The sequence below is a fragment of the Octopus sinensis genome, linkage group LG4 (assembly GCF_006345805.1).
Source record: "Octopus sinensis linkage group LG4, ASM634580v1, whole genome shotgun sequence".
Classification (NCBI taxonomy): domain Eukaryota; kingdom Metazoa; phylum Mollusca; class Cephalopoda; order Octopoda; family Octopodidae; genus Octopus; species Octopus sinensis.
In genome coordinates this window covers 122,244,823-122,272,007 of record NC_043000.1, presented here as the reverse complement: position 1 = coordinate 122,272,007, position 27,185 = coordinate 122,244,823, and positions in this window count along the sequence as shown.

Below are 27,185 nucleotides of genomic sequence, written 5' to 3'. Positions count from 1 at the left end.
AAATTTTCGAAAAATTTTTGGGGAAAATTTTCGGTGAAAATTTTCGACAAAAATTTTTGAAAAATATTTGGGTAAAATTTTCGAAAAATTTTGGGTAAAATTTTGGGTGAAAATTTTCGAAAACTTTTTGGTGAAAATTTTCAAAACATTTTTGGATAAAGATTTCTGTGAAAATTTTCGAAAAATTTTTGGCGGTCTGTACATTATTGTTACAACTGTATTAAGTTGGATGATTTTTATGCACAGCAGGTTGCAGTAGGAATTTGATTCATTGACAAGTTCTATGCATGCATAGGTATCATGGATATACATGATAACGCCCCCATGGGATCTGCCTTGTCTATCACATCTGAAGATGTTGAATCTATTGATTGTGATTTCGCTGTTGCGGATGTTTTCGTTGCGATGACTTTCAGTAATTCCAATTATTTTGGAGTTGTTTTCTGTTGCTAATTCTTCCAAGAAAGGGACTTTACACTGTTTTGTTTTCGGATAAAGACCCTGGATATTTGCTGTTATTATGCTTGTTGTACCGGATACATCTGCCCTATTGTTGGCAAGACTGTTGTAGTTGCTGGGACTGTGCTGACTGGATATTCGGTCTACTGGGCTGTCTGTATTTGTTGTATGTGCCCTGTAAGTCCAGGTGTCAGCCTTTGTATCAATGTTGCCTGGTTTTGCTGGGTCGTCTGTCTGGAGTACAGCTGTTGTTGTAGTTGGTAGATTATGCCTAAAAAACTGCTTTCATTCATTACTATATCGAATTTCTGCGAGTTTGGGTTTGTTACAGCTGATGTATGCAATTGAGTAGCATGATTTTCATTCACTGTTGAGCCATGACCTGGGTTCCGCATTTTTGGGAAATGGTTTTCATACCCTGCTGAGCCATGACCTGGTTTCCGCATTTTTGGGAAATGGTTTTCATACCCTGCTGAGCTTGGTCCTGGTGGTGTGGGTTCAGTAGTTTTTATGCGAATTGTACCATTCCGGTGCATAAATTTGCAATTCTCACCAAAACATTCTTTTTTTCTCAGCGAATTGCGGCACATCTTTGGGTGAAGGAGTTCACATTCTCGGCCATTTTGGCATCCTTTTTTTCGATCAGTACCGAAGTTGATATATGGTCTGCATGGTTTGGGGTGACTGTACATGCACCCTGTACCTGAAAGACCATGTTTGCACTTGTTGCGCCTGTAATGGATACATACTGGCCTTTCTTCATTTGAGCGTTTGCTCTGGATCTGTTTCTTTTCGTGGGAAGTTTGGTCTTTTTCTGCAGGATCTCCTGTTTCTTGTTTTGTAGATGTTTGCATGTCATTGTCTTCATTCTTGTCATTTACAAGAGGCACTTGGATGGCCTGTGTGTGGCAGGATTTATTTGCCATGTCAGTTTCGCCAATCAATGTCTGTTTAGAACGGCCTGTCTGTGGTAGAGTCCTAGGTTCATTCGTTATTGTGGCCCTTGGTGAACAATAACTGCATAGCCAGTGTAGGCCTAGAATATCTGGAATGGTGTGGTTATTTATCTTTTTTAAGTAGCACGCTTCGTGTATTCCTTGTCCACAGATGAAGCATGCCAAAGCTGGTTTTTGGCCAAATGTAATGCAGTACTGTTTGTCACACATTTTGCAAGTCTCCGGGAGGAAGTTTTCAATCCTTGTTATAATCCTGTTGGTGAGGTTTGGTTTTGTGAGCTCAACTTGGACACCATCATTCAAGAAAGCTGCTGCTTTCTTTAACATCGTAAACTTACAGTTGGTGAAGATATTTTTGTATATTGCTCCACTTTCCTGTTTGATATCATATTTCGACAAGACACTTTTTATATCTTGATTTTGTGTTGATGAGATGATTTTCAATATGATGTCTGTGGCCAGGCAAGTGTTGCTCTCTGAGCTGGCAGTCCGTGGATTTCCGTTACCCGTCATCGTTTATGTGGGCGGTGGATCGTGAATAGCTTGAGATTTAGAATTGTTTGACTTGAATGGAGAGGGGGAAAGGAGCAGTGGTTGATTTTGTACACTGGCTGAGATAGTAGTATAGTAGCAATGGTACTTGAGTTGTTAGTGGAGCTATGGTGGTGGGATATGGAGAAAGTAAGGGTGGTTGGGATGGGTCACTGGCGAGGTAGAATGGAATGTTTGGCTTTGGCCACTAGGAGTAGTAGCAGGAGGAGGGGGAGAGAAGATGAAGAAGGGGAAGTAGCAGTAGAAGATGGAAACAATGATGATGACGATAATGACGGGTCTATTAGTTCTTTTAGCTGCTGATGTGAATGTTGTAGTTGTATCCACTTCAATATATGACCAGTTGCAATATTTAAAGATGTGTTTTTTTTGTTACTGTTGCTGTTGTTGTGAACTATTTATTGTTTTTCAGTGTCTTCGATTCGTTGTTGATCACTTAACCAAGTTGTTTGTGCAACAAAAAAATATAGATAATAACATTAAATGGGCTGTGGTGAGTAAAAAATTTCGGGCTAGTTTATCCACGTGGTTTATCCACGTGGTTACAGGTTTCTCACAGTGAGATATGAAGCAGGGTTATTAAAGAGATGGCCAACTCTTTTAGCAATGAAATTGAAGTTTGGGGCATGTATGTTATCGGTTTGAAAGAAAATGAACCATGAGTTAATGAAAGTATCCACTTCAATGTACGACCAGTTGCGATATTTAAAGATGTGTTTTTTGTTACTGTTGTTGTGAGCTACCTATTGTTTTTCAGTGTCTTCGATTCGTTGTTGGTCACTTAACCAAGTTGTTTGTGCAACAAGAAATATATAGATAATAACAGTAAATATAGGTAATAAATATAGGTAATGGCAAATAAGGATAGAAATATTCAAAATATCAACTTCTGTGGTGTATTGAACAGTAGGAGACAATAGTACTGGTATATGTTATAATTCTGAGATAATGTAAACTATTGTGTGTTTGTTAATAGGAATATTGTGTACTTACGAATAATTATTATTATCGTTTGATTATGTTTTTAAAATTGGTAGTGGAACTAAAACTAATTTTTAAATTGTGTCTATTGAAGAGTTTCCTATAAGTATGGTTAACTGGAAAATGTCTATCTATCAGTGCTAGGAAATATTTACCTATATTGAAGGCCACCTCGGGTGAGTAAGGGGGCGTAAACCAGATGACCTTCCTATTTCTGTTATTCCTTTTCCTTACTGTTGGGCTAGTAATCGGTGTATATTTTATTTTTTCGCTAAAACCACTATCTTTTAAAGCCTTATTATAAACTGGGGCAACGCTATTGAAGATGTCCTTATCAGAGGAGAGGCTAGAAATCCACTTACTAATATTTTTAACTAAATGTTTGAATACTATAGGGGGATGGCATGAACCTACATTAATATAAATTAGTCTATCATTGGGCTTCCTATAAGGCTTATAAATATTCTTATTAAGATCTAAGGAAACGTCTAAGAAATTGACAACCGTCAGGTTAGTATCTATAGTTATACTAAGTCCGAAGTATTTCATTAACTGGATAATATCCTTCCTAAAACAATCTTGTGCTGGTCCATTTGTATTAGCTGTTAAGGCGAGGGCATCATCTTTGTAGATGGCGAAATGTACGTTAGGGAATGTCTTACCTAAGGTATCTAGGAGAAAAAGTCCAATTTGATCGCAGATGCCTGCCCCATCATATGAACCCATGCTCACATCGAAAGCGCCCTCTGTATCGGTGTTTTCACCCACTTTGCGCTCTCACTGAAAAGTAAGGTCTTTCTAGCATGGAAGATTATGTCCTTATCATTGGTACTAATTTCTATGAAGTCGCTAGCGAAGATGAGGGCTTTATCTAGCAGTTCTTTAGAGATAGAGGCATAAAAATCAACAATATCGAATTGTGTAAACCTCGCTTTTTTCTTATTCGTAATAGCTTTAAACCAGTCTACGACTTCTATACTAGTATCGGTCTAAATTTTTGCATTTATTTTATCTAAAATTTCTTTACTAATAATCCCAAGTTCTGACTTGGCTGGGTTGATAAGCCTACATTTAGGGTTGGAAAGGAAGTTTTCTTTGTGATCTTTAATAGTAATAAAGGCCTCTTTTGGGAGGAGGGCTTCTATTTTTTTTATCTAATTTAAGTTTAGCGGCGATGACGCTAGCTTCTTTATTAATTTCGTTATATGTCTGTGCCCTAGCCTTAGTATAATTATTAATGATGCTGTTGTGTAAGAGTTGTGTGTATTTGCTGTTATCTACCAGGTATAAGTTTTTAGTTTTATCCGAAAAAAGGTGCTTTTTTCTTGGAGCTTTTTATATGTTTAATATAGTTTTTCAATTTATGTTGTAAATCGTTAAAAGACTTACGAAATTTTATTTTGCTCATAATTTTCAGCAGGTCCGCTTCGAAAACTTCCAAGCCTTTAATCCTTTAATATATATATGTATATATATATATATATAATATATATATATATATATATATATATATATATATATTATATTATATTATAACATATATACTCACATGATTTATTATTGAGCGTCACGTGGGAGTTTGAGTAACTATTTGTGAAAGCACATTTCGTGTTACTCTAAGGTATGTGTGTGTTTATGTGTGTGTATAGTTGTAATAATGAATTCAAACGTTCCTTAGAGTAACACGAAAAGTGATTTCACAATCAGTTACACATAGTCCCACGTGACACTGAATAATAAATTATGTGAGCATATAGAATATAATATAATTTAAAATTGTATCATATTGTCTTTGGAGCCTCTACAGATAGTACTGTAAAGATTATATTATATTATATTATATTATATTATATACACTCTCATAATTCATTAAACAGTATTATCACAACTAGCAGTCACGTGAAACTGAGTAACAATTTGTATAGATTATTTTCGGCCTTAATAAATAGTGATATTCGAATGCTATTCTTTTCCCCGTACTTTGTATCTATATGCTTAAACACACACACACACATGAATACAGAAGCCCGCACACACGCACACAGACACATATACAGGAATACACACATGCGTAAGAAGCTGTAAACACTTCTGTTTTGAACAATTTTGTGATAAAAAGAAAACCGTGAGAGATGTAACAGACATGGTATGGATTTGGCTAGAGTACCTCCTCTGGGTTACCAGGCGTGTGCTCAAATATATCTAAGAAATAACTTATAGGGATGCGTATCATAAAAATATATTGGAAAGTAAAAGATTGATTCAAAACAATAAACAAGAATTAAACTGTGGCTGTTGTCAGAATTCTAGTGGAAATTTGGAAATACATTTTTTTCATGAGAAACTAAATGTTAGATTTAGACAAATATGTATGCATGTCATTGGATAGAAAAATCGAAACTTAAAATATTGCAAGCCTAAGAAGTTACGACAAGAACACGTGATATTCTCCATTTTCTTAGTGATAAAAAAGAATGCTTTATGTTGGTTAATTCTGTTTTAAAAGATGATGGTTTAGCCAATATACGACAATAAGGTGTTGTTGTTTTTCACTAGTGGTAATTGACTGCTTTTGCTTTGTAGATTCAATGAATGATCTTATAGTCCTATTTGTACAGAAAAAGCTCGGAGTGTTTGGTAATGGTGTTAGAGATTCATTTTGATAGAAAAATGGTAATATTTTGAACAAAAATATAAAGGATAGAAGAGATAAATATTTCTATTATTTTGTTGCAGAAATTTAAAGGATTCCTGATTAGAAATGAAATAGTTTTGGAATAGTTTGAAGAAAAGTTTCGCTATAACAAAGAAAATGTAGGTTAAGAGTTGGGCTGAGTCAGGTGATATAACATTTCTATGTTTTGCAGAAGGTGTAAATAATTGGGGTTTAGAATTTATTTTATCGGAAATTAGTATTGTCGCTCTTCGTACTCTAATGTCTCAATAGATACCTGTTCATTAGAAAATAAGAAAATAATCGTTAATGCTTTTACTAAATTGTTGATACGATATTCACGATTGAGTGAAGTATTATAAATACACAGTACATTGTAATCAGGCTTCTGTAGGGTCGAGAACGAGTGGAAAGTGACAAAGTGAAAACTTTATTTCGTTAATATATTTTTGTATATAGTCAATTTTTTTCATATGTTCGCATTCTTTTATAGAAGTTAGTTGTAGATAGTTTCCAAAATTACAAGTTAATTACAAGCCAAGACTTTCCTTACATATTCTGTCATTAATGCAGAGCCATATTTATCGCTAACACAGTTGTTTGCAAACTAGATTCCTTTTATGGGTTGAAGAAACAATTCATACGTTTCTCGTTGACAGAACGCTAAGTCAACATTATTCTTTGAATATAGATTACTTGGAATATGAGAGAAACTGTGCACTTGACTTAAATTTCAGACAATTTAAAACAAGTGTCAATCTTAAAAATGTGAAGATGTTTGTAATGTAGTTCATGAGACACAGAAATTAAGTCATATTCATTGACGAATTTTGCGACGTGGGTGTTAGAGTAGAATTCTCAAAAATCATTAAAAAAACATAAGAACAGAATTGACATTATTTAAATTAGGAATTGGGAAATATTAAGAAGTGTCTAGAAAGACTTAATCGTCTTTCGGTCTGAATATTTTCCTTTAAAAAAATGCATTTAAATAATATTTGAGGTTTTGTACTCTGCTTTATCTACATATAAATTGAGTTAAAACCCAATGGGAATAATCATCAAGCCATTTTTCTTTTTACAGATTTAGTTTTGCTTGTGGAGTGATAACGTCAATTGCAGACAATATTAAGATTAGAATCGGCCAATCTTTCTAATTTAATAGGAAATTTACCGAAACATCTTCAGAGAGAAAATTACATATAATGATAATGAGAAAGTTTGCACTGTAAGATTGCTGATCTATCAACAAAACTATTCATTGATGAGTCGATAAAAGAATTCTAATAGCTTAGCCAAGCCAACCTTGGAAGAAAACTTCTCCCTGGAGTCCAATGAGAAATGAATATCACTTCAGTCATTGGTAGTAATCAACTTTGTGGCCGTTTATTGATCAAATTCTAACGATGAAAAAATCGAACCCAATCTTATTTATTGGAACGATTCGGTCTACTGAATACTACTTCATCGTAGTGCTGCCATTAAATAGAAACAAGCAACAAAATATAGGTTATCTTTGAGCAGAAACCGGAACTAATACGGCTCAGAGATCAGAGCCAAGCCTGTCTTACTCACGTCCGTGATTTGTTTGAAGTAAGTGTTTTTTTTTTCATATATATTTATATATCGTTTGATATGAAATAACGATATAACGCCATAATAGCATTTAAATGTTCAGTGGTGTGGAATTACGACTGACTACCGAACTGAGAGTGGTAAATAAAAAGGATTTTTGCATTCAGGTGTGAATGCATGTGTCTAACTGTGAACGATAATATAAATTTAAATATGTCGGATGGTAATCGGTAAGATATAAGGTATAGCGCTCACACAGAAATACACACACATGCATAAAAATATAGTCACAAACAAACACACACACACACACGCACACACAGAATACAGAATACCACATATGAACACTGATATCTATAAAAGAATGTATGTGAAAGAAACGAATACATGAATGAGTTCCTATGTGCAATAATTTATATTCATGTGCTAGTGTTGGGAGGTATGTTAATGAAGATTTATCTATATATAAATGCGTATCTTACTCCTGTGACTAATGCTTCTTTTTATTCAACTTTTATTATGATAGGCACTTTGAATTAATAGCGATAAGTACTGTAGCTTATCTTTCAGAAATGTAACGAAGAGGCATTCACACGCTTATACAGAAATATTTAATTACACGCTGGTGTATGATTATGCTTAGAAAGAAAATCACATCTATGTATATGCAAACACAAACCACACACAGACACACACACCACGCTTAAAGATACATACATATACTATATATATATATACAGATATATGCATACATAAATCACATAGTAATATATATATATATATATATGCAGCTATACACACAGAGATACATACTTATACACACACAAACACGCACTCACACACACGCACACACACACAAACACACACACACACAAACACACACACACACACACACACACATATATATATAATATATCATCTACACTAAATGAGGCATATACAAGGACGTCTGTTGATGTGTGTGCATGTGTTTTTGAATTGGATAATTATAGAAGGGAATGAATCTATCGGTTTCATAAATTATGATAATTTCAATGGCCTGAATCATCTGTCTGTATTTTCATTAATGTGGCACCTACTAGATTTTAGATAAGATGTATTATTGATATACCTTCGGGGTGAGGGAAGCCAGAGTCAACTGATTTTGTCTTGTTGCAATATTCAATTAATTTCTCACTATTCATAATATTGTTGATATTTTTAAGTGCATTATTTCTTTGAGGCTGTATGTGTTTTAGATATATGTTAAAGATTTTGTCAGACTGTGTAACGTCCCTATTTACATTGCTCGTTTCCGTGGGAACCAAAGAAGTATGGCTGTGGTTTCGGTGAGAGACATGTAGAATATATCTTTGCCCGATTCAACCCTATGTAGTTTATGATGATATGTTCGGGAGGTATTTTTGAGAAGTGAGTTCTATTGATGATGTAATAGTGTCTGTATGTTATTTGAATTTGTTGTTCGTTTCTCTGTGATAACATTTGACTGAGCAGAGTGTTAGAGACAAGACGACCCATAAGTCCCTTAACACGCGAAAGCAGCATTCAATTAGCCGGATCACTGGAAGTCAATTCCTCTTCTGTGAGTACGCTCTCGCTGATTTTTTTTTTTTTTTGTCAAAGCAACAATTTTGATTTTGCTGATTGTTGTAATATACCATAAAACATGCAATATATTCCAAAACGAAATAAGAGGTTTTTGTCACTATATTTTTCCATATCTCTTTCTCTCTTCCCCACCTCTCTTGGCTTTTATAAGAAAAAATCTCAATTTATATCGTGCTGAAGATAGACAAGCGAATTCGTACTTCCCTCCAAAATCCACCACGTGAGTCACAAAACAGTACTGCCGAAACGAAATTTCGTAGCTTTGTTGTAGGGGAGTAAAAGTAGTCAATACAGATAAAGGGTGAAATATAATTAATTTAATAAAATCAATATATTTCACCTAGTAGTATTTCGGTATGGAAAAGGACCATATTCGGTAAAAATTTATATAATTATAATAATAAGTGTTTTTTGCAACAATTTGCTTAAACCACATACCGAACATATTAGAAATAGTAGTCAAAGGTCTACTATTTCTTTTACTACAAAAATAAATTTATTTGATTTTATTAAATTAATATTTCACCCTTTATCTGTATTGACTACTTTTACTCCCCTACAACAAAACTACGAAACTTCGTTTCGGCAGAACTGTTTTTGTAACTCACGTGGTGGATTTTGGATGGAAGTACGAATATAAATGTGGATATGCTAGTGAACTTCTGTATCTTTCGATGTCGCTTGATCGAGAATATAAGAGGTAAGTTTTTCCTAGCATTTCTAGATTTATGGGAAATATTATGTTGATAAGGAAATGAACTTTACGATTCTAATCCAGAAACGTGCGTCCATAATTAATCTGTAGACTGTGTGGTTTCGTTGTTTTTCTTCTTCTTTTGCCATATGTGAGTTACAAATATTGTTGTTTGTGGAGACTTATTTTTGTACTAGGAGAAATAGTAGTCCTTTGACGGCTATTTCTAATATTTTCGGTATGTGGTTTAAGCAACTTGTTGCAAAAACACTTATTATTATAATTATATAAATTTTTACCGAATATGGTCCTTTTCCATACCGAAATACTACTTCGTGAAATTTATTGATTTTATTAAATTAATTATATTTCACCCTTTATCTGTGTGTATATATATATATATATACGACTGGTTTCTTTCAGTCTCCGTCTATCAAATCCGTTCACAAGGCTTTGGTCGGCCCGAGGCTTTACTAGTAGACACTCACCCAAGTTGCCACGCAGTGGGACTGAACCCGGAACTATGTGGTTGGCAAGCAATCTACTTACCATACAGCCAAGCCTACGCCTATGTTTGTTAATTTATTTTTATACTATCAATAATATGTTTGTCTATGCTGCCTGATGTAGAATATTTCTGCCTTCTAATACTGTTGTATTCGACTCACGATGATAAAACTATGGATTCAATTCCTAGAAGAAGCGTTTCGCTGTGCCCTGAAGTAAGATACTTAATACTGCGTTACACTCCAGTCTATTCGGCTGAAAATGTGTACCAGCCACGTATTAGTATATGTCTCTCTTCCTCCATCTATCACATTCTGGATACGCTACTGTATTATGATTAGGCGATATTGTGTTTTTATCTGCTCGTGAATACATACGTAGGTAAAACTATTTACGAAGTACAGTACATGTTATGAATCCACATCGGATTCTGAGTGTCTGCTCGCTGTACAGTTCTAATAGATGGAATAAAATGAGACGTAGTTTCTGCTCCCATCGTTTTATTATATATATAATCAGATATGCAGCTTAATGCAAAATCAGTTATCACAATAGGAAACATGTCTAGAACTATATACAAAAAAGTGAATAATAATATAAAATGCCACTGTAAGTATATGCATAGATATTATCAAATTGCATGAGAACTGCTTCTACAAACATGTAATAGCAAAGGAGGCTAGGTGAGAAAACTGCGACATCACGCGTGAAATATTCGTTAAGTAAACCTTATCTTGAAAAGGAAATTAAAAATGGAAATATACTTACAGATAATACACTAAACCTTATAGACTAATGCTGAAAATGTACAGTTGATCAGTTGATCATAAGTGGAATAATTTCATTGTTCATACACGTTTCATCTGGAATGATTTAAGATTAATTACAAAAATGATCATATTAGAGTGTGTATGTCCATTGATTATATATCTATCTGTCTATCTATCTATCTATCTATCTATCTATCTATCTATCTATCTATTATCTATCTATCATCTATCTATCTCTCTCTCTCTCTCTCTCTCTCTATATATATATATATATATATATATATATAGATATATATATATATATATATGCATATCTATATGTATGTATATATATATATATATGCATATCTATATGTATGTATATATATATATATATGCATATCTATATGTATGTATATATATATATATACATATATATGCACATACAAACACACACACACAGACACATATATATATATATATCTATATGTAACCTATAGTTACAAAATGATGCTCTTAGCATATTTAGCTTCAAGGATAGGAGCGACTGAGTTATGCTTTACATGCAGCTTAAAAAGCGAACATGTAGGACTTCAAAATTACATCATTTACAACAGACTGCAAAGCAGTAAGTATTGTATAAATTATCGGTTTTCGTTTCAGTCTCTACACTTTGATTTGGATACCTGGTGTTTAGAATTGACAGTTTTACACGATTCTACTCAATTTTGTACATCTCAACTTCGATTTAGGAAACAGTATGAATTTACACAATCTTTGCCAAATATTGTTATCGCTTGAAAACTTCTAAATGATGAATGATGTTAGGTAGATAGTTTTCGTATTTCTCATTTAGGAAAAATCGATCTTCATAAGCAAATCAACAAACTAGCCGACAGTTTCTAATCAGTTAGTAGCGGGTAATTCTTTATCATCTATCACATTCTCTGCCTTGAGCAGAGAAGAGAACATCATCTATTAGGTTTCGCAAATCTTAAGCCAAAAGACAGCGATTGCAATTTCTTATTTCTCTTCATCTAAGAATGTGTGAGTGGCTTTGTGTGTATCTGATGGTGTGTGCATCTGAGAACATGGGTTTCTTCCTAACCTTCAGTGGAGCAAGATGGTGTGGGACCGGTAGGCTGACGCGTCGTGTTAGAATAGTACATATTAATTGAAAACGCATATACATCCACGTATATTATCTACATATACACAGGACACACACACAAACATGCAAACAAATATGTACGCATGAAGAATTTCACCTTTCATTTGTTATATATATATATATATTATATATATATATATTATATATAATATATATGTTATAATATATATATATATATATATATATATATATATATATATATATATATACACATATATATACATATATATGTTATAATATATATATATTACAATATATTATATACAATATGTAAATAGATATATACATATATATATATATATATATAATATATTTATTTTATTTTAAAATAAAATAAATAAAATAAATTAATTTACTCTGCTATGTATTGAGTAGCTTATTTACTGTGGTTAACCCCGACTCAACCCGGGACCTACATATATATATATAATATATATATATTGCAATAATATATCTCTGAACGAGATGTAAACAGTAACTGCTCGACCACGTAAAGTATACTAGCCATCTCAATATGGTTAACCACTAAGGGTGGGTGTTACTGTAGCTCTTAGCCCCAGGAGATCATCGTCTCCAGCTGGCACACTTTCTTTCTATATATATATGTATAATGGAAGGGTAAAATTTATTAATCAAATTAATTAATTGATTAATTAATTAATTAACAATTTTACCAAGTACATCGGTACGTTAAAATAACCTTTATAGGTAAAATTATCCACATAATTATAACTAGGATTCAGCTAACCGCTTCACCACGTACCGAAATTAGAAATAGGAGTTAAAACAAGGAATTCATTGTTTTTCTCTTTGCCTTCGTAAAAAAGCATGTTTACCGTCATGGACAACCTTATAGTAGCAGAAAAGGAATTTTAACTCCTATTTCTAATTTCGGTATGCGGTGAAGCAGTTAGCTGAACCTTAATTATAATTATATATATATATATATATATATATATATATATATATATATATACATATATTTCTTTTTTGTCATATCAAAATATAAAGTGATACTTATAAATAGATTGATAGATAAATTAATTAGAATTATTTGACTCTATGCACATTTACATGACATAAATTATATATTAAATAAATATTGAATAGTTATTCTTAGAATATAAATATAAATATTGAATAGATATTCTTAGAACCCGTGCACATCTAATCCGTAACAAATGGACAGTTATAATTGCATTAAATTTAAAAATCTAAAATTTTTAATTGGCATCTTCTAATTATACTAATAAAAATATAAATGAAATACCTTGATCAATTTATAATTTTATAATTTCACATAATTTCAAATATAATGTTACTTTGCATTATTTAAGTGTATGAACTATATTTGGACTACAGGACAATATAATGGATTTTATACATAATTATTATGGATTACAAGAGAAGACTTACCAAGGAGGCGTATTTGAATTTCATGATTCTCATACTAAAGTGTACTTACCAAAATCAAAATCAGTAATTCTTAATTTTTAATTTATATTTCAAAGAAACACCATCTTCCCATATTACTTCGTAATTAAAAAAAACCTTCCATTCGATAAATTATACAAATTTCACCTTTTATATCTCTGAAGAGCAGAAGAGCTGTATATAAATGTTTATCAATATAGAATTCCATTATAGGGACAGAACTTCTGCGAAACGATCGTACGATGTTTTAAAAACTTAATTAGAAACTTTTAAACTGTCATATTTACTATTATATAGTTATACTTATAGATATTTACATATATTTATATATATATATTTCTATTTTGATATAAGAATTATTTTACACACGTATATATCTTTCTGGGCAATTTTCTAACATTGATTCCTGATATTAATAATTAATTATAATATATATATAATATATATATATATATATTATATATATATATATATATATATATATATGAGTAATTCTGATTTTCTTAATAAAATTTTCATTTGTCTAGCCCGCCTAATTGTGCTGGTGTCCGCTGAATTTTCCTCTACAGAACATTCTTTTCTTTGTAGTTTGATCGTTGATGATCTATTTCTAGCATACGGCCGACTACCTAGTGGTCTTGCCTTTGAATATACACATATAAACACACACCACACACCACACACACACACACACACAACATATATATATTATATATATATAATATATATATATATATATATATATATATATATATAACGATACAATAATTGTTTTGTCAGGAACAAAAAGATTTAATAGGACTGCAATAGAAGTGCTCTATTGGAAGAGACAAAATATCAAACTAAAATCATTGAACAAGCAAATACAAAGTCAACCGCATGTCATTTCATAATTCGAACATTTAATTATAGAATAAACATATAATCCGCAAGATGGAACAAAATTCATATTTACAGCACGTAATAATAATAATATAATATTAATATGGTATGGTGCAAGAAAAATTCTTGTTAAAACTTAAATTAATATCTAGCGTATTTCAAAGAGAATACATTTATAAGGACGTAGAAAGTAAAATATAATATAAGTAACATATAAAAATATATAAATATAGGCATATAAAAATATATAAAACATATATAAATATATATACATATGGGAGCATATAAAAATATAACATATATATATATATATATATCGTGTAAATAAAGTAAAATAATGTTCCTCGTTTAGAAATCTTAATCGGTAAAATAAGCCTTATATATAAGAAGGAAATCATGTTTACTTATCCCTATGGCCATTTCAGGGGTGTATTATGTTTAAAGCACTAGGGTGCATTTCGATAATACCTCCTTCGTCAGGGGAAAAAACATATATATAACGCAAAGATAGCCATCACGCACCAGGCCCGTACGGTGTCCTTTGGGTTATCCGTGTATGAATACCAAAGTGGGAAAGCAAACAACACCGTACGGGCCTGGTGCGTGATGGCTATCTTTGCGTTTATATATATGTTTTTTCCCCTGACGAAGGAGGTATTATCGAAATGCACCCTAGTGCTTTAAACATAATACACCCCTGAAATGGCCATAGGGATAAGTAAACATGATTTCCTTCTTATATATAAGGCTTATTTTACCGATTAAGATTTCTAAACGAGGAACATTATTTTACTTTATTTACACGATATATATATATATATATATGTTATATTTTTATATGCTCCCATATGTATATATATTTATATATGTTTTATATATTTTTATATGCCTATATTTATATATTTTTATATGTTACTTATATTATATTTTACTTTCTACGTCCTTATAAATGTATTCTCTTTGAATCGCTAGAATATTAATTCTAAGTTTTAACAAGAATTTTTCTTGCACCATACCATATTAATATTATATTATTATTATTACGTGCTGTAAATATGAATTTTGTTCCATCTTGCGGATTATATGTTTATTCTATAATTAAATGTTCGAATTATGAAATGACATGCGGTTGACTTTGTATTTGCTTGTTCAATGATTTTAGTTTGATATATATATATATATATATATATATATATATATATATATATATATATATATATATTATATATATATATGCATGTATGCATTTATATAAGTAGTAAGTGTGCGTTTGTGAGTTTACTTCTCAATGTACATTGTATATAAAATGTGGTACCGCTGAGGGATTCTTTAGTTGGACTTTCACAACAAAAGTCTAGTAATCTTTTAGGCTTATATTAATCTTGTTGAGGCGTTAGCTTTAACTTGTCATGCCGAAAAATATTTTTCCCTTATATTTCATTCTATTTCAAAGCAATTACTTTTCGTTTTATGTTTTACTTTCTTCATTCATTGGACTGCGGCCATGATGGGATAACATTTTGTAAAAAAAATTACTGGAACACATCTATCCTAGTACTTAATTATTCAAGTGACTTCCTGATTCTATGAGTTCTGGTGACGAACCGGTACGTTAAGGGGGATAAACAATCTAGGACTGCTGAACAAACACCGGACCATATAGACTCCCACATATTTATAAGATGTGCTTCCACGCAGTTTCCGTAGTCCATTTACCATATCTATTCACAAACTCATTGGTGCATACACCCCCCATATATATATATATATATATATATATATATATATACATACCTGTAACTATTACCTCAATGTATTTTGACAGATGATATAACAAGTTCTCCACTTTAGCAAACTTAATTTCTCACACAGACAGAAATTCACGATTTTGGCATTGGCTGTTTTATTTCGTCTTACAATTTAAACTATTGGAGGTCACTTTTACTTCTCCACTGCTTTAGTCGGCCCGAGGCTATAGTAGAAGACACTTTCCCAAGGTGCCGCGCAGTGGGACTGAACCTGGAACCATGTGCTTATCAACTAAGCAAACTGTGAGGTACTTCTAACCATATGATCTTCTGTTCCGCACATACGACGGGGCAAAGAGTTGCTTTGCCTGTGTTCTTTTCGGGGATCACTAGGCTCTTTACATCCAAACAGAATACTCTCGCATATGTTAGTTTTGGTAACTCGTGTATATATCTCGCACTTAGTGGGCCACAAGCTAACAACGAGTCAAATTACAAAATCTCCCGTGTATCAGTCTATCCAGTGCAGAAAGAACTGGTCTACACATGCACAGCATCCTGGATTAGCTTGTCTTCTTGATTCTGTATCGATTTTGAAAGCTAAACAGGCACTTTCATAAAACTAGATCCTTTTATCTGTTTTTTTAAAAGTCAATTTTGTCTCTCATTTGCAAAGCAGAGTGAAGTGACTTGGTTATAACTTTTGGACAACGAAGCATTTATTTTGATCACGTATTCCTGTCATAACATTGTTTTCATTGATGGTCGAAATTAAAAATTTCCGTATTGCCTTCCACAGAAACCAAATAGTCATTATCCTTGGTCTCTAAGTTAGAATTTTAGCTGAGAAGTATTTGGCTTGGACCACACGAGATAATGCTATTGTTCTTTTTCTTCCAATGCCATATTTTGTAATATGTAAATTAATGTATTCACGTGTTAAAATTACGTTATTTGTTCCAGCTCTTTAATAATGTTAATAGTTCTTTCTAATATCGTCACGCGCTAAAAGATTTGATGGGAAGCTTTCGTTGATTAATTCAATCCACCGCTGAAATGGCACTTTGTTTCATGAAGCCCAAACATGAATTGAAAAGTTCAGGAAAGTGGGATTGGAACCCAAAATGTAACGAACCATAACAAACAACGCAAGGCAATTTGCAAACGATATTGCTAAAGGTGCTGAAGATCAAGAGGCTTCAACAAATTTCAGAAAGCGAAGAGACGAAATATAAAAAAGGCGTAGGAATGGCTGTGTAAAAGGCAGCTTCCTTAAAACCACATGGTTCCGGGTTCAGTCCCACTGCGTGGCAACTTAGGTTAGTGTCTTCTACTATAGCCTCGGGACAACCAAAGCCTTGTGAGTGGATTTGGTAGACGGAAACTGAAAGAAGCTTGTCATATATATGTATATATATGTATGTGTGTCTGTGTGTGTTTGTGTGTCTGTGTTTGTCCCCCCAACATCGCTTGACAACCGATGCTGGTGTGTTTGCTTCCCCGGACCTTAGCGGTTCGGCAAAAGAGACCAATCGAATAAGTACTAGGCTTACAAAGAATAAGCTCTGGAGTCAATCTGCTCGACTAAAGGCGGTGCTCCAGTATAGTCGCAGTTAAATGACTGAAACAAGTAAAGAGTATTGCATCAAATAAACCAATGACGGTACATCATGAAACACAAGTAAGGAATCCCAAAAATATGAAGTGAAAGTAAATTACAAAATTTGATTTACTCGTATGAAATGAAGTAACAAAACATGAAATATCCAAGCACAAGAACCCCTAACAATCAACAAAACAGGAGCCAGACAAACAGAAAAAAAGAAAAGCAATATACTCTTTTACTCTTTTGCTTGTTTCAGTTATTTGCCTGCGGCCATGCTGGAGCACCGCCTTAAGTCGAGCAAATCGACCCCAGGACTTATTCTTTGTAAGCCTAGTACTTATTCTATCGGCCTCTTTTGCCGAACCGCTAAGTTACGGCGACGTAAACACACCAGCATCGGTTGTCAAGCGATGTTGGGGGGACAAACACAGCCACACAAACATATACATACCACACACACACATATATATATATATATATGCGACAAGCTTCTTTCAGTTTCCGTCTACCAAATCCACTCACAAAGCTTTGGTCGACCCGAGGCTATAGTAGAAGACACTTGCCCACGGTGCCACGTAGTAGGACTGAACCCGGAACCATGTGGTTGGTAAACAAGCTACTTACCACACAGCCACTCAAAAATACTGAATTATAAATGTAGAAATAATGAGTTTGATAATTTAAAAGTAAGTACAATGCAATAACTACGAACAATAGAGATCATTCATATGGACTGTTATAGCAGCCTCATAAGAATAAGAGACAAATGTTCTGTAGCAGCAAATCTTTACGGAAAATTTGGTGATAAAGACTTTTAGAACCAACTTCTATAACACTATATAATATAAGAATATTCAGCTACAGCCAATGTAATTACATGGAAAGTAAGTTTGGTTTAAGATATATTCCAAAAGGAATATCAAAACCAAAGCAAATGATATGGAAATCGAATGTACGAAAATGGATAGGAAAAAAGAGAAAAATATATTTCAATACTTATCGAAATCTGTAAAGACACGATACAGTTGAGAAAAGAAAGTGTCAGATAAATAGTTCAGGAATGTAGAATAGCAAAGAACAATCTGAAATCAAAGAACACCTGGAACAAGGGTTCATCACTAGATCGCAAATAATGCATAGAAAACAGCAGAGAATGTTGGTAAAAAATAAACAAATAGTTGACCCCAACCCCAAACCATTTCATCGAGGTAAAGCTAAAAAAAAATCGATGCAGCACAAACAGAAATAGGAATGGAGGAATTTAGGAAAGTTTATGAGAGAAACACAATATACACGATTGTTCAAAATAAATAAGGAGTACAACATCATAACAACATGGAAGAACATGCAAAAACAAAAAACAAATATTTGCCCAGGTTCCGTAAGCAAGTGAGGGACGTCAGAACATATGGTTTCAAAATTGAAGTCAAAGTATTTAGAAATGACGCGTAATGTGTCAGGAGCGATATTTTGTGACATAATGTTGGCGCTCGATATTCCATCAGAATGTCTAGCTAGATTTAAACTGAAAACCGTACAAACCACAGGCCCATAACCCAACTTCTTACAATCTACAGAGACTTAAAGGCAGTAATATCTTAGGGAGTAAATAATAACACTCGTGTTTGAGATGAGCAGAATGGATGAGATAACAAAATGGCTGTAAAGATCGCTTCCTTGTGTACAGAATCTGCTGTAAATTATGTAGAGCAAACCAGAAGAGTTTGAACAAAGGTAGTGTTGACTAAGTCCTTTACCGTATTTCTCGCGTGAGTGTTGTAGATAAACATCGCAAAGTGATCTAGCACAAGTAAAACTAAATTACATAAAAAATAAGTAAACGAGTATACAAAATAGCATGATTCAATTTCATGCAATTGTGCAGATTAAACAGAAGAATATATTATAATACATAACCAATGTTCACTAGGAGAGGAATAATCCAAGGGGAAGTATTGTCTCTACGGCATTAATTATCTGGTGCTGATATTTTTCTGCGACATATTAATCAACCCTGTATTCAGATATAAATACTATGCTAAGACAAACATGTTGTGCGTATGGAAGCTACAGGTGAACAATATCTAGGAATATTTACGCAGAGAATATATGAATTTGCCAAAACAGAGAAACGGCCCATGTCAACTTTGGCCATGGAAAATTAAGAACTCTAATACGTTAAATACAGAGGATGAGGTACGAAAACTGCACTAAGCAAAAACATGCAAAAACTTAGGAAAGAATGAACTAGGCATGCAAAAAGGAAAACGATAAGAAATTAGTACTATAATTCTATTATCAGAAAATTTCGAACAGATTTAAATGAAATGTGTCAACATTCTTTCAGTAATGTATTTGGCACAGACAAAGATTTGAGCTGTGAGAAGACCGCATTTATTGATCACCATCTTTTGTCTTTTAGAAATATCTATGGGTTTGTCGGTTACAACACTTCTTTGTACACCAGCTAGAATCAAGAAGCAACGTTAGAGTGGGAGCTGTCCTCGTATGAACCTCCTTACCAACAGGGGAGAATCTCTTAATCGGAGAAAAAGAACATACTTCAAAGATCGACAATCAATTTCTTTGTCTCCTCGTGCATCGTATGAAAAAAAGGTGAGATAGTGCACCACTAATGCCAGTCATTGCCGTCAACCCTTTCAAAGACACTACCTCAGCCTGCTTTCTACTAGTTTCCCGAATCGTGACCATTGTATTTCATCTACTAGTGGAATTTGAACACAAAACATAGAAAAGTGCGGAAGAAATACCGCAAAGTATTTTGTCCAGCATTCAAATGATTCTGCCAATCCACGCGGTCATAATTACATATGGGTATGGTGATGTGCAGTTCGTTACCTGCTCAAAATGTGAAATAAAAATCATGGCAGTGAATTAATTGAATCGTTGTCATATGCTACTCAACGTCCGTTACAAATGCCCCCACATCATACATGTTGTCGCGTGATCGATACTGCAAACGAATGCCCATATATATATCTTTCATCAAAAAGCTTTCAACCACCTAGAAAATGCTAAATGAGCTGCTTCGAGCCTATTGGTGCATGAGGCCGAAACTTATAATTTTTAAAGCTTTTGGGAGACTAAAAGTACTTCACTCTCCTCTTTGATCGAAACGATAGTCCATCGCAGTGTTAACCGCAGATGCCGCTCGTACTCGTTTTCAACTGCAGGGACCAGAGCACAACCTGCAATACCATCCAGAAATCAAATTCAACCCCGCACTAACTATCGTAAATACAAGACTCACTAGGCAACCCTCCTTCATTGAGCATTACTAAAATACATTTGCTGATGAAATTAGAAACCGAAGTTTGAATTAATGTCAACAGTATATTTGAATAATACCCGACAAAGAAATTAATTTGGTGCTAGTAATGTTTATGGTGGTGTTAGAAATGAGTATGATAATAGTATTTATGTTACCTCTCAACTTAATATCATTGTATTTAACGAAGTATCTACTACTACCGGAAATTTAAATAGTCAGCAATATCTTATTTCATTTGTGCTAACTATTCCTGCACCTGCTTATACATCTGCTAAATTGGTCATATTCTGTAGGAATGAACGAGAAGATGACGACACATGTATAAAAAGATCTACCGAAGAGGCAAAAGTGAATTCTATGTATAAATTGCTATATTCTAGTAAAATACATCTGAAAGAACAATGTACATTAAGACGCTATTACAATGAACGGAGATAAATAATAGACCAACGACACTTTCAATAGCAAATGATAAAATTCAGTTAACTATCTCCTATACACTTGCATTCTCACAACAATAGGTTATTTGCTGCATCATTATAAAACGTTTAGGCAATATATGCACACACACACACACACACACATACACATATATATATATATATATATATATATATACATATACATACACACACGCACACACACGCACACACACGCACACACACACAGACACACACACACGCACATATATATATATATATATATATATATATTATGTAATAATATGCGATGTCTTTGGTATCCAGAAAACCCAAAAGGTAAGTAAGGCTATGTGAGTGCTACGGAAGGACAGCTGTTAGATTCGCAGTTGAATAATAATATGAGTGAGGAGTTTATTGCGGGTTACGTGTGAGCATGCATATGTTAAATTAAATGATATAATAAAGCCAAGGCAGTGTGATATTTCTATGACATTTATAACGATAAAGGTAGTCTTACGGCTGTTTCAGGGATATGAATGATATCCCATCATCAGAGGCGATATGAGAGAATTTCAATAGAAGGAAATAGTAGAGTGCACTCTATAAAAAGTTATTTTGAAAGAGAGAGATACAGGAAGTATAAAGGGAAATACGAGAATAAAATTATATGCTGGATGTTACAGTTGCTGTTCCATTATCCAAGGAATATGCTGCGTAGAATGGGTAAAGAGGCTTCCTGTCCGTGGTATGTGAATACAGTGTGTTGAGGATTATCATCACTGATATAGTCCAGATCAGCCATATCAGGTTGATAAAAACGGAGCAGTACTGTTTCTGCGGTTTCTCACTCATGGTTTCAGTTTTACCTAGGAGATTGCCATTTTCAATTTGAGGGCCAACATTGGAGAGAGTGACCTTGTGTTTTCCGTAAAAGAGAACACTTTTGGGGTTGAGTTTGATTTTCTCAAAGATCCATTTCTCCTCAGCTATTCTTTGGTTATTGATGATAGACTTCATGCCTTGTTGGGGGTTTATATTTTTTTTATTCGAGCAAGGTGATGGCCGTCGAAATTATGCGTGACTTTTGGCAGTATTTTAGTTTATTAATTTTTTTTCTAATAATCGTTTTTCTGTTTGGGGGAATTGACAGTATCTACAAAGATCTGCCAAGATATTTTGATGCTGGTGGAGGTGTGTGCATGTGTGAAAGACCAGATCATGTGATAGATCGTTTATGATTGCGTCCCAGTCGGCATCATAGACATTTGATACCAGGAATATCATTTGAAGAGAGATCACTAAGCTTAGCTGTCGGCCGGTGGAATCTCAGTTTACAGAGAACCATGTCATGGTCTGAAAGAAGGGGTTTTTCCACTGCAATATTGTGTATTGTGTTAGTGTTGTTACTAAGCACAGTGTCTAAAATGTTCTGATATCTTGTTGGTGCAAGGTCAAGTTGGGACAAGAAAAACTCATTCTAACTACTGAGCTAAGCGCCTTCACAAGTTTAAAGTGCAAACACATATTACTGTGCTCATAAATATATTAATTTACAGATAAACCTATGTATGACACTTAAATGTAGCGCAAACATAAACAAAAACAATTCTACGTCAATTTACGAGACTGAAAACAACCCCACAAACCTAGAGACATATAAATCGTCTGCACACCGTATACAAAACGTATTAGTAATAAAACCTCAGGCAATTTAATTGGCAACTGAGATAGAAAAAACAAAACCTAACCAAATACAAACCATTCTCAGACGAAGAGGAATTATGCTTGAAAGGCTGATATTGTTGAGAAGACAACTTACTGATTAAGAAAGGCTTAAACACAGACTGCTAAAAGAGAAAGAGGATGGTCAGTATTATATACTCTAACTATACGGAAACATTTAACTGGTCCAATCCCTAGAGGAAGTGGAATGTTCACTGAAAGCTTCTTCACTTTTCTCCTTTCCTGGCGAGAGCAAATAGAGTTAAACTAATATACTAGGCAAGCCGAATGTTAAATCCACTCTTCGTATATGGTCCACCTCCCATTCCATACTATAAATAAAATCAACTGCCGACGCTGCTACATATAGTACGCAGATTCAATAGATTATGAAGATGGATGTATTTTTAGAAGCAAGAAAAGTAATTAAAAAAAAACCCTAACTGATCCGTTTGCTAAACAATGGAAGATCAGAAAATTATAACAAACCGAGATTAGCAAATGTCTTGGTATTAATAATATATAGAGATGAAAGAAAAAAGAAGCTTAGAAAAGAATACTATAGAATCATTAGACTAAAAGTTAAATCAGACCTAAATAGCAAAAGGAAAGCAATAATATTTGGATATTTTAGACAATTTAGTAATCATTTTATTTCGTTTTTGGATTTGGTTGCCAAGATTATTTATATGAGTTCGTGTGTCTATTCTGTTGTGTCTGGGGAGAGTCATTTTCTTTTTGCGCCTTATAACGTAACACATTCACAGGTGAAATTTCCACTTATTTCTTATTTTTATTTTCCTAAAATTTTCGTTGCATCTTGCAAACTTTTCATGAGACTTGACTCTGTCCGTTATTAAACTGCGTTCCTTTTTTTTTGTTTGTGCGCATGTGTGTGTAGGTCAGTGTGTGGATGTCCGTGTGTGTGAGTGTGTGGCTATGCATGCATGCACGTATGTATGCGTGTATGTATATATATATATATATGTGTGCATGCATATGTATATATGTATGTATTTGTGTGCATCTGTATGTATGTATCCTGCATATTCATGTGCTTGAATGTCCGTGTTTTTGTATTTTCTATGTATGTGTGTGTGTGAGCGTGTGTTTTGTCATAATATTTTCAAATGGAAACAAATTGTATAAGCAAGATTACAAAAGAAAACAAGAAAATCAAAAACTAAATTTAAAATTTAACAAATGGAATCCGCCAAAGAAAGATTATATTACACACACGTGGAAAGATATAAGGGACTTTTGAAAGTACAAAATTATTGTGAACTATCATCTAGTATGATAATATAAAACAACCCGTAGTTTATAAGGTAAAACTAATATATATTTCTTTAATACCCACAAGGTGCTAAACATAGAGGAGACAAACAAGAATAGACAAAGGGATTAAGTCGATTACATCAACCCAGTGCGAAACTGGTACTTAATTTATCGACCCCAAGAGGATGAAAGGCAAAGTCGACCTCGGCGGAATTTGAACTCAGAAGGTAGCGGCAGACGAAATACCTATTTCTTTACTACCCACAAGGAGCTAAACACAGAGAGGGCAAACAAGGACAGACAAACGGATTAAGTCGAATATATCGACCCCTGTGCGTAATTGGTACTTATTTAATTGACCCCGAAAGGATGAACGGCAAAGTCGACCTCGGCGGAATTTGAACTCAGAACGTAACGGCAGACGAAATACCGCTAAGCATTTCACCCGACGCGCTAAGGTTTCTGCCAGCTCGCCGCCTCTTATAAGGTAAAACTAATATAAATAACTACAAAATATGAACAAAAATTGAAAAAAGATTTGCTGCAGAATTTCATGCAAGAGATAAGTATGAAAGGCCTGAAATCAAAATGATTGTTACATAATGTCTTGGGAATATTTTACCGCTCAAGAACACAAAGTTGCCAATATATATAAAAAGACTAAGAAAAGAGGTTGTAAATCGGAAAATATGTTCTGTGAAGGGAATGATAACTAAGGTCGAATGATCTTTTATTGAGGAACAAGATCGGAAGATCCCTACTGGAAAATAACAATAAATTTAATGAAGCAGAAAACAGAACATTTCATCAGAACATATGGATGCTCTGAATAAACGATCGATCCAATTGTTTCTGACCTTCGCTTTATAAAGTAGAATCAATGTTTTGGCAGATGTAGAGATTTCAAGTATTAGAAATTATGTTAGCGTTTTAAAATCATAGAAAAAGATGGTTGTAATATACATTGCAGATATTAGCACAGAATAAAACAGTAACCACACTGCGAAAATATTCGTAGATATGAAGATGAAAGTAAATCGTTCAGGCGGTATCCTTCAGGTGTATCAATTCTCATACATGAACATGTATCTCTAAATTAAATGGAAAGGCGATCAAAGTATGAAGATAAGGAAACAGAGAAAACAAAATTGCAGCGAAAAGAAACAAGCAATCTCTAAGATAATAGGCGCTTCAGGAACATCTTAGAAAACATTCAGGTAAATACAAAAACAAGTAGGAACACCTGATTTTTAGAGACACAACATTAGAAAAATTGTACTACTTGACACCATACATATATTGCAATATGTAGGTTACATAAAATAGGATCACTTTAACAAAAAAACAAGGAATTATGACTGTAGAATATTACAGTGGAGAGAAATTACTAAGATGGACCCATGCCGATAAGGGTCGCTTCAGAAAGTGAATCAGTACTCTCCTTCATTTCCAACAATGTTATTCCTTGTGAAAGACGCCCGTCGTATATATTTATATATATATACATGTATGTATGTGTATGTGTTTGTGTGTCTGTGTTTGTCCCCCCAACATCGCTTGACAACCGATGCTGGTGGGTTTACGTCCCTGTAACTTAGCGGTTCTGCAAAAGAGACCGATAGAATAAGTACTAGACTTACAAAGAATAAGTCCTGGGGTCGAGTTGCTCGACTAAAGGCGGTGCTCCAGTATGGCCGCATTCAAATGAGTGAAACAAGTAAAAGAGATAAAAGAGAAATAAGATATATATATGTATATATAATGTATGTATATATATATATATATATATATATATATATATATATATATATATATATATATATATATATATATATATAATGGATTCCCCTCGTCGTGAACGGCAAATAAATTTTCAGTAAAATAAAACGCTAATGATATTGTATGAACGAGAATGAATTACTTGTGGCCTGCTGGTGCCTTGCAAGCATTTTGGCAAATGGAAGAATTTGAGAACTCAATTTGCTCGAGTGCTTGTGAATTATTTGCTGTATGTTTTCTTGAATGGGCAGCAATGCCTGCTTTTTTTAATGCCAGAAAACCACAATGGCATGTGGTTCGTAAGCAAGCTACTTACCACTTTCCACTTAGCGTTTTGCCAGCGTACCTTCATGCTTACACAAAATTGGACCCGATATATATACATACATATATAGTTGGCGTAAATCTAATAGCAAATCCATTACTTCTGTTTCGTTTATCATAATATCATGCTTGATCTTTCTTTTTCTTTTTCTTTTATTTGTTTATTTGCTTCAATTATTTCACTGCGGCCATGCTGGAGCACCGCCTTTAGTCGAGCAAATAGACCCCAGGACTTATTCTTTGTAAGCCTAGTACTTATTCTATCGCTCTCTTTTGCCGAACCGCTAAGTTATGGGAACGTAAACACACCAACAGCGGTCGTTGGCGGACAAACACAGACACACAAACATATACATACACACAAATACACACATACACACACACACACACACACACACACACACACACACACGCACACACATATATATATATATACGACAGTCTTCTTTCAGTTTTCGTCTACCAAATCCACTCACAAGGCTTTGGTCAGCCCGAGGCTATAGTATAAGTTACTTGCCCGAGGTGTCACGCAGTGGGACTGAACCCGGAACCATGTGGTTCGTAAGCAAGCTACTTACCACACAGCCACTCCTACGCCTAATGAAATCATTTTGTGAATTTAAAGTCAATCGAATGTTCGTCATATTTAGCTGTATGGGGTAAAAGGAAAGAACACGCGGATGTCGTACTTTTCTTTTAATACATAAGAAACACCTTTCGCTGTTTCCTGTTTGAGGAATTAATGTAACACTTGCTTTATATGAATTTTGTA